This window comes from Anolis sagrei, chromosome 3 (genome assembly GCF_037176765.1).
Source record: "Anolis sagrei isolate rAnoSag1 chromosome 3, rAnoSag1.mat, whole genome shotgun sequence".
Classification (NCBI taxonomy): Eukaryota; Metazoa; Chordata; class Lepidosauria; order Squamata; family Dactyloidae; genus Anolis; species Anolis sagrei.
Window position 1 is genome coordinate 96,096,837 of NC_090023.1, and position 19,053 is coordinate 96,115,889.

At 37.4% G+C, this 19,053-nt stretch overlaps 1 pseudogene; it reads right to left on the reverse strand.

Moving 5' to 3' along the window:
- Window positions 1-469: 469 nt before the first annotated feature.
- On the reverse strand, window positions 470-1,390 carry LOC137096568 (claudin-34-like; annotated as a pseudogene).
- Between the last annotated feature and the right edge of the window lie 17,663 nt (window positions 1,391-19,053).

Sequence of the window (19,053 nt, forward strand, 5' to 3'; positions counted from 1 at the left end):
CTGAAAGTTGAATTTCCAAGTGCTGTACATAAGGTATATTCTCAGCTCTTACAGGGAAAGTTTATAGGTTTGACCTGTGTTGTCTGGAAATTGCTTGTGTAACTCTATCCTAGAGTGTTCCCTTAATCTTCTCCAGTTCCATCCTGCTGTGGCAGACCAGAAAGGAGCAAGGGTTTTGTGATGTGGAAAGCATGAAAAGGACTACATAATATTAGGTACTTGTAAAGAGTTGTCTAAAGCATAAGCGCTTGGCTACAGTTTAGTTGTCTCTCTTACACTCACTTGAAAAAACAAAACAAAACAAAGCCACAATTAATTTTTAATTTATCTAGTTAAAAACAATTGATTCTACATGTAAACGTATTGTTAACACAAAATGAAAACAGAAACAGCTCAATACAATTTTGGGAATCAGCACACAATAGAAACAGCTACCATTTAAAATATCAACATCCCGGCAATATGTCTTTTAACCATTAAAATTCTCTTCTTCAGATGTGCTTTTATCAACTGATACAAATGATCCACAATGGATACAGATCTCAGTGCCACTGCTACTGGTCGATGGCTTTGGAATGACCATAATTATAGGCTGTACTCTATTGGACATAATCTGATATTTCTTACTAAGAATAAATAATGAACTTGACAGCAGGAATCCTGAAGCAAAAAACCCTACATATATGGCAAAACCAATAGTTTGTTTATGCGGAAGATAAGGCAAATGAAAAGTTTGGGGAAACTCAATCCCTTCATTTACTAGTACAGAATACATATTCCACAAAAGTGGGAGAAGAATGGTGAGACCTGACAGAAAAGTTAGAACTCCCCCAACCCTGAAAAAAACAAGCAAAACATTTTTCTGTCTTACATTGTTGAAAACATTCCACAAAGCAAAAGCTATAAAAGCTATAGCCAAGGCTAGTACAACACTAGCTAAAGACATCAAGTCCTGTGCAATAAAAATTTCCTTTGGGAGGGTCCCATATTGCTCCAGGAATTCCAGGCAATGCTTCTTCATAGGCTCGCCATCATGAAGGTCTACCATGAAACAGACTCTCCAGATCCCAACCCAGAGCTTTCTGGTGCTGATGCCAGGCACATTATTTGAATGCCACACTCTCCATTCATCAGCTCCTGTTGCAGTAATGCACAGGATCCAACCAATCGCCACAAGGATAAGGCCGCATAAATGCATGTAAGTCAATTGGATTAGCTGGGCTGCAGCTGGAGAGTTATCTTCATCCAAACACAATCTCCTTCTAAACCACTTCTCCATGCTGATAAATCTGTGGACAATGAAACAAGGCAACCTGTATTTATGGAGTTATGCACATGCACATTCTCTCACATGAGAACTTCCCCTCTGTTTGGAAAAATTGTGATACATATGTAAACCCTTCTCCTAGTTTGAAAAAAAAACTTTTTGCATGCCCTACTTGACCCACAGAAATGGGTAGTCTGCTGTAACAAATGTCAAGATTTATTCTTGCTATTGACACTTTGTCTGTTTACAGGAATGGACTGGATGAGGGCAAATAAATTGAGGTGAGATCCAGACAACACCGAAGTGCTCCTGGTCAGTCACAAGGCAGTCAGGGAATAGGGACCAGACCTGTGATGGATGGGATTCAACCAGGTGGTAGATATCAACAAGGAATAGCCTCTCTAGCTCTTTCAGATGGGTTTCTGACCTGAAACACAAGACTTGAATATGGCTGGTGATCTCTAAAGCAGAAAACCAGAAGGTCTCAGGCTCTTTGAGATGCAAGACCTGAACCTTGCTTGTGATCTGTCCAGCAGTGGTGATCTTTGAATGGGGCACCATGAAAACTGCTCTTTTGAATTCTGAAACAGTTTAGAATGTTGTCAGTAACTGAAAATCTCAATATCAAAAGATCAAAGGCAGATTCTGCCCTGGACACTGTGCCTTTACAGGAGTAATGGTCCCCCAGATATTTAGGAGTGGCACTCCCTTAACACCAGGCAGACAAGGAGGGACTGATGGGAACTGTAGTTTAAAAGAACAGGTAGCTTAGCTTGCTGTATTACTTCATGGCTGCTCCAGGCCTATGCCAGATCTAAAACAAAAGTGCAAAATCTTTTCAATATCTTAGCAGCATCAATCAGCTTCACATTTTCAACTGAAACAAAAAAAGCACTATTTCATAAGTGAAGATCACTTGGAACTTTCACATAGCTAATGTGCACATGTGCTGTTCAAATGTCCTAACCAGCTCCCATGTCATCTTTAACAATGAATAAAAAATCAGAAACAAATGTATCCAGCCCATGTAGTCACTAGATTAGCAAATGCGTTATTTTAACCCAAGACAAGCACAGTCATGAGTGCTGCAGGCAAGTGAACAGTTTTGATGGCCTCCCTGGACAGAGGCTTATGAAAATTGGCTTCACACACATATACTGAGGCCCTATCTTCATTGCCATATAAAATCCAGATTCTCTGATTTGAAGTGAATTATATGGTAGTGTCCCCACAAAGACCTGTGGATCCCAAGATTTCTTCCCTCACCATGCTCACAGACTTCCTCTGTATCACAACAAGATAGAGAGCAGGCAGGGGACATTCAGGAGAAGTTTTTTAAAAAATAAAAAAACACTTAGAATTGCGCTGGACCATATATGCACACATGCAAGTATATTAATATAAATACTAGCAGATTCATATGTGTGCATGTGAGGTTCAGCACATAATGGAGGGATTTTTTAAAAAAACAAAAACTTCCGCTGGATTTATTTCTTCCCCAATTTTTTTCAAGCTCTGTTTAATATTGTAAATTTTAAAATAAAGTTTCAGAGAGTTCTAAGTGTTCTCCATTAATGCTTCCTTTAAATCAGTTGTGTGTCCATTTCACAGCCCAATCAACTGGTCAGCTATTTTGGGCTTTTTCAAAGCAGACATGAGCTGGAGCAGTCTCCACAGGGGGCGGGGGGAGGGAAGGAAATCACATTTTTGTTTTTTGCAAGTGCAGGGATATACAGTGATGTGAATATGCGCATTTTCTATCCGGAATCAGGATAAAAAGGGGCCCTTTTACCCTGTTGCAGTGAATCAGCACAGATTTAGTGGTAGCACCATGTAGCCACCACCACCCCTTTTAACCTGGTAAATTCCATGTTTTAGGTACTGTATAGATGGGCCCTCATATTGAATCAAGTTCAAAGCAGACAATCAGTATTATCTGATCTGATAATCTGGATAACAAGGCAGTGTAGAAGGGGCCTGAGGCTGGCCATATGTGGAAAGCAGGGCTAAACATCCCTCCCATTGACCTTCAGTGATGCCATACAATATTGGGTCATGAGCAATGCTGCGCTGCTTCACAGGATCACTGGTCACAATGTGTATTGATCTTTGTACAGGGCTGGAGCCTCGTTTGTTTATTTGCAAGGTTGACATGGGGTGAAGGTGAACTTTTTGGCCAGTTCTTTCCCTCTTTCTTCCTTTTCTTTCCTGTTCCAGTGGATGACAGGGTTCTCATTACGACACTTTTGCCAGTCAGGCATTTATCCTATCATTGTGACTGTTCCTGCCCATGGCATCATGGCTTAAGAGCTGGAAGGCCTGAGTCACCAAACTTTGTCTCCTCACTCAGCTGTTAAGCCTGCTGGATTGCTTTTAACAAGTCCCACTATACCTCAGAGAAAGACATGAACACTCTCCCTCCACCTTTTAAGCAAAATATAAATCTTTCTTGAATTGTTTATCTGTTTATCTGGGGTAGATGTTTCGGTGGCAATGGCCTTTGGGGCTATTCTTTTTGCTTCATGCCAGGCCTCACCCTTTGCCAGATATTACAATGGTTAACATTTGGAGAGAAGCAGGATGTTGCTCTGCAGTTATAATGACAATCAAGTTCCATAGGGCTGGATAGAGAAAGGAGCCAGTTTTTATGTTGATAATAATGTCCCACCATATTCTTGCTACATAATTCTGATAGTGATTTTCTCCTTCATTTAGAACTAGTTGGGCATTATGAAGTTAATCTGTATTATTACATGACCCCTTGAATATTAATTGTAATGCCACAGCCCCTCCCTCCAACACTAACTCCTGCTCTGGGGCCTCACAGTGAAGAAGGAAAAGACAGCTCCATCGTGTCTCCTGTAACATCATGCCGGAGCCCCTCACCCCAACAACAGCTGTTGCTCTGAGGCCTCAGAATGAAGAGGGGGCAGACAGGAAAACACAGCTCCATCATGTCTTTGTTCTTTGTTCCATCATTGTCCTTGTTCTGTTTCTTTATGGCATTGAATGTTTGCTGATATTTGTTGTAAACTGCCCTGAGTGCCCTTGAGTCCCCTTCTCTAATGTTATAATAGTCCTGGTCCCTCCGCCCCCCTCCTGCCTTCTATTTCCAAAGAATGAATGAAATTATACTGCATGTGGCTCTTTTCTAGAATATGTCTCTCTGTTCTTCTACATTCATGGGTGTTATATAGACAATTACATACATCTGAGAACATGAAAAAGAGACGACTGGTGCACTTTCAGGATCCACAATCTCATTGGTTCAGAAGTACATTCATTACAGTTTGTGGTTGGTGCAAATTATGATCTGAATCCCTTTGGTTAAAAAGTACAGTCATGTGTGGAATAAACTGCAATTGGCTGCAATTGGTTGCATGCTGTCCAGAAATGTGTACTGATTGTGAATATTTAACTTGTGAATGGGATACATGTGGGAAAGAGAATCTAGTGTGATTTTGGGGGGTGTCTAAAGGAGACTCCCACCCCCAGGTCACCTGTCTGTCTGTCTATAGCTATCTATCTATCTATCTATCTATCTATCTATCTATCTATCTATCTATCTATCTATCTATCTTTGGGGGGAAGTCAATAGCAGTAAGGAAGCTAACTATTTAACAAAAAGTGGAAAAGGAACAAAACAAAAAGAAAAAGAATAGGGGAAAACGGTGCTCTTCCATCCCTCCTTCCCTACTACTCTGAAAGTTTATGATATGGTGATTCCTCTGCATATTCATCCATCCTCTCAGCTTTTTAAAATTAGTGTCAAATAGTAGTGCATCAGGGGAAAGTGAGATATCTATCTATCTATGTATATATTCATTCATACAAAAAAATATAAGAGAAACTTCACTGAGCTCCATGCAGCAAGCAAAGAAGCAGGGTTTGTTTTTGTTTTGTTTTTTACACTGTAAAGCTAACATTCTTATTTGTACTAGAAAAAAAATGAAATGTTTGATGACAGCCCTGCTAGTTTCTGCTCTAGTGGTCAGGTCAGTGGCAGATTAAAGCCCTCCATCATCCTTTGCCTGTTGCTTGAAATACCTTTTCCCTTGGATCATCCCATTAAACAGGCAACGCATAATGCAGTGGGTGAAATACTGAGCTTGGCATCTATGGATGGTTCCATGAAATATAAAATGCAGCTTCTGAGATATGATTTCCTTTTTGTCAAGGCTAAAAGTGCGAGGAAGAGTATCACTTCTATTCTCCATATTCTTATGTATGCCAAGACTTTCCATTTCTATTTAAAACACATTCACATATAGCAACACCCGTGCAATTGACAAACCATCTGTCTTGGCTCTGAGAGCTAGAAATTGCCTCATACTACCTTTCAGATTAAAAACCGAAGCATGGTGGTGATTTGCACAGTCCCCACTGAAAGAACTTGGAACAACATATTAAAATACAACATATAAAGAAGAAGTTAAAACATATAACACATAAAACATAAGCTAAGCTGGCTCTACACTTCAGAATCAATATAGTTTGACCCCATTTTCATTGTCATATCTCAATGCTTTTGGAATAATGAAAGTTGTAGTTTGGTGAAGCACCAGCACTCTTTGACAGAGAAAAGATCCTATAAAACCATAACTCCTGCATCTTCTTAGCATTGAGCATGGGAGTTAAAGTGGAGTCAAACTGCTTTAATTCTACAGTATAGGTGCATCCCTAGTCAAAATATTGGCAGTTCTAGTTAAAACATGTGAATATATATAATAAATACACATGATTTAAAAATCTTCCTCCCTCCCTCGGGCACTCATGCCACCCTCCCCTGGCAAGAGGCACACTTTCTCCTCTGCTTTCCCACCTCTTCTCCCTGTCACTCAGCTCATACTGCATCTGCTGGAGCTGCTTACAGATTATACTTGGCTGAAGGGGCAGTGGCTCCAGTGGCTCCCTCGGTTTCCTCCCCAGCCCCAGCATCTTCTTCTTCTCCTCTTCTTCCTCCCACAGCCTCAGGGGGGAAAGTGGAGGAGGAAGGAAGACCAGGAGGGAGGGAAGACCAGGAGGAGGAGGGCCACACAAGTGAAAGTGTCCTTCTTGCCAGGGGAGGGTGACATGAGCACCCTAGGGAGGGATTAAGAGAGGGGAAAGAGGAGAGGAAAGAGTCCAGACAGTAGTCCCACGTTTTTCTGGGCTAAGTTAGCCCAGAAAATAGATAGGACACCAACCCTCTTCCCAAAACCCCCAAGCCTCTTTTAAAAATAAAAGAACTTATCCAGTTTCCATTAGCATGGTGCTGGAGCTCTCCCAGTGCATAGGAGACATGCCAGGAGAAAGGCAGGAGGAGGGAAATCGCTCCTGGTCCTCCCTTCTCCTGGCAGGTCATTCCTACATGCCGGGAGAGCTCTGGCACCATGGTCGGGTAAGTTCTTTTATTTTTAAAAGGGGGTTGTGGGGTTGGGGAGGGGCTAGGATATCTGGATGTTTTCCCGAAAAGTTCCAGGAGCACATCTGGACACCTGCTCCAGAAAACACACACTTTCTGGGGGGTTGTTTGGATTAGGAGCTGTGATTGTTCCAGTTTAAAGGGTTGGCTGGATGCACCCAGGGTTTGTTTCTCTTTTATTTCAATGAAGCATTTGCAAGGGAAAGCAATGCATGACCATACCTTCATTTTTTAAAGAAGGAATATTTATGATTACTTTTGTCCAGGTGGAAAAACATATTTCTCAGCATGGAAGGAAAATAATGTTCCAGTAAGAACTTTGCATAGTTTATTCTGAGGCATTTGGGAGAATGGGTTTCATGCACATTAAATTGGAAACAAACAAACACACCCGTATTATTGGGCAGAGAGTTAAGTTTTTGCAAAAAGCAACCACGTTTCTTTTTTCTGCAGAATCATTTCTCCACAACACTTTGGGACATTTGAATATTGGGAGAATAATGCAGAGGACTATTTGTTTTGTCTCACATCAAAGATAAAACTACTTTCATTGTATGTCCTTGCATGCAAAGACAAAATAATTGAAGATTTGCATCCCCATTCCAGATAGTTATCCACATTGTGTTTTGAATTGTTCCAAACTCTTATTCTCATGATGGATCAAGGGGAAAATGTATACTACCATATTTCGATTTGAGATTGAATGTTTGCACTGTGAATAAACATTCAGTATCTACGTTACTGAAGGTTGAGCAATGGCAAAGAACAGACATGTCCTGATAATATCTACAATTTCCATAGTCAGAGCAAAAGAGGTTTACGAGTTCAGTACAATTCTGTAGCACAAAAGTTACTCATTCTTCTTGTTTCTTAAAAAAAGTAAAGGAAAATAAAGCACTGACCACTAATGCTTCGTGACATTTCTTTCAAAGTGACTAGTCATGCCAGAGCTGTGCTTGTTCTGTGTCACACACCTGCAGCTCTCAAACAAACAGTAAAGTAGCAATTCACCTGAAGGAATTCTTCACCTGACAATACTGATCACAGTTTTCAAGTATTTGTTACAATGGAACTGAAACAAGGGATCACAGCCACAAATCAGCTATCTACTTATCAGTAACATATAAGGAGTCTGACACCAACATTGGACCTGACGCCAATATTTGAAAAAAAAAGTATTGTCTTATTAATCTTCCATTGTGGGTCACTTTTTTAACCTGAAAGAGCATTTCATCAATAATTCTCTTCGTTTGTATAATTTTGGATTCAACTACAATAATTTTCCAGATTGAACAACATGTGTTGGCATGTGCGTGTGTTTCTGTGCAATGAGTCTGTAGAAACACTTTTTTTTTTCACAAAAACACCTGTTAAGAAGTTGCAGTTTCCCTGCTCTCAATGGCACTAGCCTGTATGGAATCTATGCAGAGACCTTGGGCTTTTCCACACAGCCATATAACCCAGAACCCAAGGCAGATAATCCACAATATCTGCTTTGAACAGGGTTATCTGATAGGCCTGGGCGGTTTCGTTCGTTAATTTTGTAATTCGTTAATTATTCGTTATTTTTATTAATTACAAAATGATTACAAAACACATTTTCAATCCCGGAAGGGTTTAAAAATAACGAAACGGCATCCCCCATACTTTTAACGAGCTTCCGCCCGTTTCGGAAATGGGATGGAGGATGCTGGTGCCCTGGGAGGCTGGAGCCAATCAGCAAGCAATCAGTGCACTGTGGCAGTGTCTGATTGGCCGGCAAGGCCTTTAAAAGCGGCTCCGCGTGGCCGCGGAGCTCATTTGTTGCGCGGAGGCGAGGGAGGAGAGAGGTCCGGGAGGGCTGCTTGCTTTGGCTTGGCTTGGCTTGGGTAGGAAAAAGACTTGCATTGGGTTGGCTTCGTTGGAAAAGACTCTTCTGTGTGTGCTCTCGATTGCCCTGTCTTTTGGCTGTGTTAGCTCTACATCAGGGCCAGTTTTTGGTTAATTTTCCATTTTTGAATATTTTTTAAAAATACCTGTGTTTTATTCTTAAAAAAAATACAAAAAATATTCTAAAAAAAGAAAAGAGTCTCCTGTTTGTTTGTGCTCTCGATTGCCCTGTCTTTTGGCTGTGCTAGCTCTACATCAGGGCCAGTTTTTGGTTAATTTTCCATTTTTGAATATTTTTTAAAAATACCTGTGTTTAATCTTTAAAAAATACAAAAAATATTCCAAAAAAAGAAAAGAGTCTCCTGTTGGTTTGTGCTCTCGATTGCCCTGTCTTTTGGCTGTGTTAGCTCTACATCAGGGCCAGTTTTTGGTTAATTTTCCATTTTTGAATATTTTTTAAAAATACCTGTGTTTTATTCTTTAAAAAAATACAAAAAATATTCTAAAAAAAGAAAAGACTCTTCTGTTGGTTTGTGCTCTCGATTGCCCTGTCTTTTGGCTGTGTTAGCTCTACATCAGGGCCAGTTTTTGGTTAATTTTCCATTTTTGAATATTTTTTAAAAATACCTGTGTTTTATTCTTAAAAAAAATACAAAAAATATTCCAAAAAAAGAAAAGAGTCTCCTGTTGGTGTGTGCTCTCGATTGCCCTGTCTTTTGGCTGTGTTAGCTCTACATCAGGGCCAGTTTTTGGTTAATTTTCCATTTCTGAATATTTTCTAAAAATACCTGTGTTCTATTCTTTAAAAAAATACAAAAAATATTCCAAAAAAAGAAAAGAGTCTCCTGTTGGTGTGTGCTCTCGATTGCCCTGTCTCCTGCCTGTGTTTTATTCTTAAAAAAATACAAAAAATATTCTAAAAAAATAAAAGAGTCTTCGGTGGCTGTGTGTGCATTTGTCATTTGTGTAGTTCTAACCAGTGCGCTCTTTTTGCCAACACAAAGTGCTATAATACAGTGCTTGCTCATCATTTGTGTAGTTCCAACCAGTGCGCTCCTTTTGCCAACACAAAGTGCTACATACACTGCTCGCTCATCATTTGTGTATTTCTATTTGATTATTTTATTTGATTTATTATATGAAATAATTTTGTTTATAGAGCATTTAGCATTGCGCAATCGTTAAAATCGCATTTTAACGAATCGATTCGTTATTATTTTAATAGCGAATGATTCGTATTTAATAACGAAGTTCTGGAAGTCGTTTTGCGCATGCGCAAATCGCGTCCGCCATCTCAACGAATCGATTCGTTATAACCTTAACAAATCGACCCCCGCCCCAATAACGAAGCTTCGGAAGTGATTTGCGCATGCGCGGGGGGTCCGCCATCTTAACGAATCGATTCGTAAATATTTACGAAATTTCGTAAATACCGAACTTTTTTTAGGGAAAATTTTGTAATTATTTTAAATATCGAAACAAAAAAACATCCCAATTACAAATCGATTTTAGAAACAAATTTTTGCGTTGTTACCCAGGCCTATTATCTGAGTTCACACTGCAATATAATCCAGCCATGTGGAAGGGACCCTAGAATGCCCCACTACTAAATATATTATTATTATTATTATTATTATTATTATTATTATTATTATTATTATTATTTGAAACACAACAAGATTTGTACACAGCAAACAAGATCACTCTGCCGGCTATTGTATTGGATCACACATCAAACAGTTCCCAAGTGTCTAGGACTGTGTGATATATTGATGAATAATGTGTGCAGGTCCTAGTAGGGTGGCCTTTTGCAGCTGGCAGATGGTAATTTTGTCAGTGCAAATTGTATTTAAGTGCAGGTCAAGGTCTTTAGGCACTGCACCCAGTATGCCAATCACCACTGGGACCACCTTGACTGGCTTGTACCAGAGTCTTTGCAGTTCAGTCTTTAAATCCTTGTGTCATGTCAGCTATTCCCATTGTTTCTCTTCAATCCTGCTGTCACCTGGGATTGCAACATCAACAATACATACTTTGATTTTTAACATGATTGTGAGGTCAGGAGTATTGTGCTCCAAAACTCTGTCAGTCTGAATTGGGAAGTGCAGAGAAGTTTGACATGTTCATTTTCTGTAACTTTTTCAGGCTTGTGATCCCACCAGTTCTTTGTCACAGGAAAATGGGATTTGTGGCACAAGTTCCAATGAATCATCTGAGCAATGGTGTTATGCTTGCAGTCTGTCAGCGTGATCTTTTTGTAGCAGCTGAGGATGTGTATTATCATTTTGTCTGCTTCCTTGAAGAGTGTACACTTGGGATCTATTGTTGACTTTCTGATTCTGGTTTTGATGGCATTGGTTCTTATGGCTTGTTCTTAGGCTACAAGAATCAGGCCCTCGGTCTCCTTTTTCAAAGTCCCATTAGTGAGCCACAGCCATGTTTTTTCTTTGTCAATTTTGCTCTCATTTTTTTTCCAGGAACTGTCCATTAAGAGCCTTCTTTTGCCAATTTTCTCTTCTGCTCTGCGTTGTATTTTTATGGTATTTACTAGGCTTGGTTGATTTAAAAAATGGTTCAAAACTCATTTCAGATGTAGAGGGCACCGGTGGTTCAATTTGGAATTAAATTCCAAAATTTTCTTTAAATTTTTTTGGAACTTTATGAAATTTCCAAAATTTCCAGACTCGATTGAACAATATCACAACAAGCAAGACTTGAAAGTATGGGATTTGTAGTGTCCTTTTAGACAACGCATAGCAAACAAAGGAAATAACAAACAGCCACCCCTGGGAGCTTTTGGGGGCACAAGTTCCAATGAATCAGCTGAGCAAGGGTGTTATGCCTCTACTTATAGTCAGTCTGCACAATCTTCTTGCAGCAGCTGAGGATATGATCTATTGTTTCATCTGCTTCCATGGAGAGTATACATTTGGGATTTGTTGTAGACTTTTCAATTCTGGCTCTGATGGCATTTGTTCTAACGGCTTGTTCTTGGGCTGCCAGAATCAAGTGCGCCATCTCCTTTTTCATAGTTCCATTTGTGAGCCACTTCCATGTTTTTTTTTTCAATTTGGCTCTCAATTTTCCCCAGAAACTGTCCATGGAGAGTCTTCTTTTGTCAGTTTTCTCTTCTGCTCTGCATTGAATTATTATTATTATTATTATTATTATTATTATTATTATTATTATTTACACCCCACTTTATTTCCCCAAAGAGTACTTAAGGTAGCTTGATATAAAACCATTAATATACAATTTGACATATACAAATATGCAAACATTAAAACAAAATCAAACACAAAGAGCACTAAAAATTGATTTAAATCTATCTAAACATATACAGAGTTAAAAACCATAGCACCCTCTGACTAGATCTTAAACACAAAAATCTGTCAGAACTAGCATATGTTGAGGGCTTTTTTTGCCAAAATAAGGACACTTTTGCTGGCTGAGAGCTTTTGTGTCTAATCTTAACCTGCAAGAGCAGAGTCAGAAGTGGGAGACTGTATTGTTCTGCAGGATCCCTGGAGCTCTGCCCACTTAAAAAATTGAAATTTTGTCTGTAGATGCCTCCATCCCTAAGTCCTGTAGGTTTTCCATATTTTGAAAATCTCTTGGCTATAATTCCTATAAAAGGCTTTGTTTCCAAAAGAGGGAGAAATGAAAGTGACATGATGCTTACAAAAATAAAATTAGAGGTGCAGGTGGGTTGGATGTTTCAAAAATAATCTTGGTGGTTTTATGAAGGATGTGGGTTATACTTTCCTCACTCTTGTTCTACAACCATTTTTTATTTGACTCTTAGCAATGTGTTGACACATTGAAACATGTCATAGATGTCTGTTTCCTCTCAAAACACAATACAAAGCAAAAAGGAAATTGGAACTGAAGGACTTTAGAAACAACCTTTGCAGTTTTTTCAACATTTGACAGTGGAGCACTCTGCCTCATAAGATGCACTGTCAACCTATCCTTCATTCATGTTTTAAGATGCTGGGTGACCTTCTATTTCAGATGAAGTTAGTTTCCTGCATGTCTGGAGGGTGAGACTCTAGCCTTACAAGTGAGATAGAAGTAAATTTATACATTTATTCATATTGAGTTTGTTATAAAGTTTATTTTAATAGAAAAGGTTGTTGTGAACCGCAGTACTTGCTTTGCTCTGTCTTATGCTGTTTGTTCTGCCTGTTTAAAAATTGAAGAAAAATTTAACTGCCGGAGAAGCCTTTGTCTTCTGCCATTTCTCCTCTTGCTCCAGCTATTAATGCATTTTTCCTTTTTTGATAGTCTGCTTGTGATATTCATCCACTGCTTCTGGACCCTGACCTTCCCCCTTTAATAAAAGATTAAAGCCTTGTAAATGTGTCTCTCCAGTTACCCCTGCTCCCTTCTGCAGTGTGAAGAATGCACAAAAGGCATAGCTTGCTTGATAATTATTTTCATCCTTCATTGTGATTTTAGTTTGTCTTTATTATTATTTAGCACTTGTTAATTATTTAACACAATGCAACATATATTATTTAACACTCAACGTTTCCTCCTGCATGGTTATTTCTCTCAAGATTTTCTAATGTGCCAAAAGACGATATGTCTTCTGAGTGCCAACTCTTCTTGTTATGAGCCTGGCCAGAACATTTCCCATGGGTAATGATCTAACCTGTGAGAGTGTGTCACAACAAATGTTATTTAGCCTTTCGTTTCTGTCCCCATTATAACACACGGGTTTAATTTTTGTCTTTTAATGAACAATTGTGTGCTCTCTCTGAAGCTGCCCTCACCTCATTCTTTTTGGAAGCAAGCAGTCAAATTTTGCTACTTCCAACCTTTCATATTAGCTGTTTCTGTTTCTCAAACTCCTAATAATCTATCCCTTGTCATAACTCCCACATAAAATCACTATATGCTGTTCAATAAATACATGAGCAAAATTGTATCAGCCAACAATGTTCATGATACTTGGGTGTCCATTATTCAAATAGCATTTAGAAAGAAACATAGGATCACTATAAGTTTGACCTGGCAGCTAATAATGTTTCCAGTAGAATCTGCTCTGACCATCAGGAACACAGACAATGAACATAACATGAACCAAGAACACGCTTCCATCTAAGTAGAACTCTGCTTCATTTCTTACAGGTCGCATCAATTGTCTTGTTCTGTTCTGCAATCAGCAAGTGACCTGAGAGTCAAGTAGTTGTAAGGAAAAGAGATGTAGTGTTGCTAACCCATTCTAATGCTGTAAACCAATACATTAATTTCTGAATGGTAAGTCAGTGGGTAATTATGTAAATTCCATTGTTGCAATGGTTTTTCTTTAATTCATGTCAATGGATCTGAAGCATAATTACTAGGGCTGGCCGGTTTTGTTTCGTTAATTCGTAATTCGTTAATAATTCGTTATTTTTTTCAATTACAAAATGATAACAAACCATTCTGGAGCAATTTTTTTAAAGAATGAATTTTTAAACACGTTTTGTAAATGCTTCGTATTTCGTTATTGTATTCGTTTCGTTATTGTTCTGAGGTCGTTTCGTTATTATTTCCGCATGTCTGGGGCAATTTTTTTGTTTAATTAGTGAAAAAAAATTATAATATCACACCAACAGTCAACAACAGAGGGAGAGGGAAGCTTCAGAAGTTTTTGGAGGTTTTTTAGCGTATTTCGCGGTCGCGTCCGCCATTAACTAATCGATTCGTTATTGTTTCGGAAATCGATTCGTTAATGTTTTGTAATTTTTTTCACATTTACGAAATTTCGTAAATACCGAACTTTTTTAAGGGAAAATTTTGTAATTATTTTAAATATCGAAACAAAAAAAAACCCCAAATACAAATTGATTTTAGAAACAAATTTTTCCGTTGTTACCCAGGCCTAATAATTACCATCGTCAACGTGAGTTGGGTTAATCTTGGCTGCAATGAACTTGTGCACATATGATTATAAGAGTGAATCGTTCTTTCCCTATACATTTGAGTTGCTAAGATAACAACTTGAAATTTAGTACACATTTAGGGAAACTGTTGATTAACCAGTTTTCAAAAGAATTGCTGATATGAGGAAGGGGATGAAAGAAAAAGAGAAGGGGGGAGAAAGGAAGAAGACAGAAATATACCAAATACAATCCCATCTCCCATTTTATAAAGTGAGCTATGGTTATCTTACTATCCCTCTAATAACAAATATGAGGTGATTAGAACTAGGAAGTGCAGAAAATTGGCACATTAGATAGCCCTGTGTTGTACTAGGAGAATGATAAACTGTCACATTATGTGTTTAACACCCCCCCCCCCAAAAAAAGCACCCATGGTTCATATCAAAGGCCAAACTCATGTTCCAACTGAATTTTATAGGAATGAAGACATGCTGCTTATCCATCTTGATTCAAGATGACAACCATCCCCTGCCCCAAAACCAATGTGCCAGTGTATTATCATCCTATATTGTGATCCAACCTTGGAACTTTTAGAAAAGCATGACCTTTCAGAGAAGAGCCAAAAACCCCTTTAGAGTATAATCTTCTCTTGTACTATACAACCAGATATAATTATGTAAGGTAATGGTTTTAGTTGTTAGACTGAATAACCTGTTAGCTCTGATCTGTTAGGAAACAGAGATTTCCCAGTGCATAAAAACAGCAGAGCTTTATTTATTTATTTATTTATTTATTTGCCACATTTTTATCATGCCCTTTTCAGCCCAAAGGCTTTAGAAGTGTTTTTAGTGCTCAAAAATATATACACTCCCATAAACCATACAGTAAAGGAAAGCTGCATACCTGAACATGCATATAGGAAACTATAAGCAATGGGATCATATATAAACATTATTAGAGAAGGCTTGAAGAAGGTTGCCATTTTCAACAGGAACCCACCAAACATGGTGTTGTGAAAAAATTATTCTGGAGAGAAAAATGCATGTAGAAATTTTGTGCAGAAAATTTTCCACTTATAAAAAGTTTTTTTTCCTGTTCAAAAAACCTTCACAATATTTTCACCAAGAATATTTCCTCCTCAAATTCCTCTTTGGGACATGTGAAGAAGAAAGGACAATAATGAGAAACAATATTCATTTTTTTCTTGAAGTAGGAAGAAACCTACCACAATTATTCATATTTGCACGTGAGAATGCCAGGGACAAAAAAAATGTATATATCAACACCCAGTGCTAATTTATTTTTGGGCCAATATAGGAACATCATAATTTTTAGATACCTCCCCTTAATACTTTCAGCTTTCATCTATCTTAATAACATTTTGACTCACAGATTCTTCCAAAGGATAAAAAAAGGCAGCTTGGAAGGGGTGCTCAAACATCTCCCATTCTCCAAAATCCTTAACTTTGTCACATTGTACAATTGTTAGTGGTATAGGCAGGGAAATGCTTTCAAATATGCAGTGTAGAGATCATTTTATAATCTAGGGCACTAGGATTTTTTGCTTAGTATATGAAGGAAAGGAAGTTATATGGGAAACTGTTGGGTTTTAAGAGATTGTTCTCCAGTGCATGTTTTAAAGCCATCCAATTTGAGGCAAACTGCAAAGAAAAGAAAAGACACTTTATTCTTTCCAATGTGGGGTACTTTAAAGCATCGGGGGGGAAAAGATAAATGCCCACACCAAGGAACCTATTTTTGCCTAAAGCTTAATGTGTTCAGTCATTTTGCTACAACTGTCACAGTTAGAGATTACTTATTACATGACTAACAATTCTATGCGCTCTGATGAATACCTAAAATATTGCGCTCAACATTTTAAATGTCCTAAATTTCCCTCTTGGCCACCTGGGATATTTAATTGAGAAAGTCAATGTACTATTAGGCTTTGTGGAATTATATAGAATTAGACGAGTGCCTGTTAGTTCATACTAAATGTTCAATTATACAATTGTACAATTAAGCAGAACACTGTAACATCTGCTGTTACATATAAATAATGATTGCTCAATTGAAGACCAGGACACGGTGGACATGGTATTGTTATCAACACCTTCAGTGAACTATTCTGCTAATCTGTAATGAACATTTCTACTCCTAGACTGAACCTTTAACAAATCTCATATTCCTAACATCTTATACCTGATGTGATCTCATGAGAAGGAGCTGTAGTGTATATGCACTGAATCCTTTCACAGACTAAGTTTGCAGAAAATGATGAGCTGTGATGGATGGATATGGCATTTTCATATGAAGTTCCAAATAAGATCCCACTCAATTTTAGAGACATAATCATATAATGTTTGGTCAAATTCATAATATTTTGGACTTCTTTTGTGATTTTATTGCATTGATTTATGATAGCATTTTATTATAACATATGGCTATAAAGCATTTTAACTTACTTTGAAAAATATATCATGTTTTATTATGTATTTATTGTTTTATTTCTTATGTTTTTATGAAAACCAAGTCCGCGATAAGCGAACCACAAAGTAGTGAGGGACCACTGTATAGCCAAAATTCTGGGCCCCTTTAATCATACATTACTTAATTACGTCTTCTTCCATTTCTATTTTAATTAAAGATTCATACATTTTACCAATTAAATAGTCATCATTAACACAAGTGAAATAACTTTTGGTGGGCTTTTAAAAATGTTTTAAACATGTCTTTGTATTGTTTTATGTAGTTGAAATTATATTAAATATTATTACAATTGTTAAGCCATTGTTTAGGATGCCATCTTAGATCCTGGGACAAAGGTTGCATACAAATGCAATAAATAAATACATTGATAGTAAATAAGTAAAAATAAATAAATAACTATTAATCATCTTCATCTTCATTTATATCCCATTTTTCCTTCCACTCAAAAAAGAAGAGAAAATGTCAAGTTAAAAAAATACAATATAGATAAAAACAAAGAAACACAAAATTAAAGTACAATTAAGCTACTATTGACACTAAAAACAGTTTTAGAAATACAGTCAACAATGTTAAAAGGCAATTTATAAAACAGTCCTATTAAAACAGGATAACACACTCTTTAAAAGCCCTATTAAAAAAAACTTAAAATCTCAAAAGGTTGCTAGAACTTTGTCAGAAACAAATGTTAAGGACTGTTGGTGTTGCCATGAGTTCCTTAAAATCATAAGTAAAATAATTTATATCAACCTGGAAAGTCCTAGATATGTTTTCCAGTAATATATAAAAGTAACTTGAGAGACTGAAAATGCACGTTCAAAGGGAATTCAAAATGGTATTTTATTCAATGTAAAAGGTATGGGTTCTCTTTGATACAAGTAAACTCACTCGTCACTACTGAATGAAAACTTTATCATATATACCTATTTTTCCACTGAAGTCTAGGTATCATTGATAACATACATACTGGGATGAGCATCTTCTATGTCTCATCTCCAGTTGTTTGCACAGTTTCAATGATTTGGCAAATTCATGTTTTGATTATTGTACTTCTACATACCCTCATAAACCTACCTTTCTATACTTCTGCTTCTCTGTAATTTTGCAATTATAGCTTCATGAAACAAAACAAAAAAGGCAAAACTAAATAAAAAAAGGCAAAAAGGAATTCGGAGTGTTTGGGAATAGAAGGACAAGAGAGAGAAAGAGAGAGGAGGAGAATTCAATCCCACTCTAGGGTGCACATATAACATACAGCAGGTAAAAATGGTACAGAAGTATAAAACGCATAAAATTATAACAGCATGAAATGTGAACCCAACAAATCTCTCACAAAATCAAGTTAAAATAGAATTCATTTCTGCTAAGACTTTTTCATGTCACACATGCCACCATGGATAAACAAACACTACTTCCAAACACTATAGATAACTTTTAGCATAAAAGGATTATCTTCATGTTGTTCATGTTGTTCATTTCTAAGCATGATACCAATAATCTTTTTTTGTTTGGTCATTATTTATCAATGGCAGGAGCTCCACAGAAACAAAGGTGTAATCGTTGAAAGCAAAGCACTTTTCCTCTACTCCTTCTCTTCAAACCACAAATTGTAATGAAAAGCTATTTGTCTTTTTCTAATTTACTTTTTCAGAAATGTGCATTATGTCATAAAGTTCTGTAATACATCACACGCTATTTTGTCTAGACATTGATGTTTATTACACAATGCTATTACATAATCATGGTAGCAGATTAATCTCAACTTTGCCTCAGTCTTATCATGGCTTTAATGGTGTTGTGTACAGAGTCATTGGGAATTTGATTTTTTCATGTAGGATAAAATCCATTAATGGCTCCTTTTCCCGCCATGGTTCAGTAACTAGTTTGAGAGTGAATGTCTCATTCTGGTTCAATGCAAGAATGACTGAATAATGAATGAAGTGTGGTTGTCCCTCCCTTGAGAAGCCTTTAGGAAAGGCAGGAAAGCCTCAGGCTACTTCTAGTGCTTGGGTGTAAAGGACAAATCTTCAGAAAATAATATCTATTTTCTATGCTTTATATTCTTGAAGCGTTTATTAGCATCTTTCAATGTAGATAGATAGTTTAGATAGTTTGTTGCCTTACTGAATATTCTCATCAGCTTCCCTGTCTTA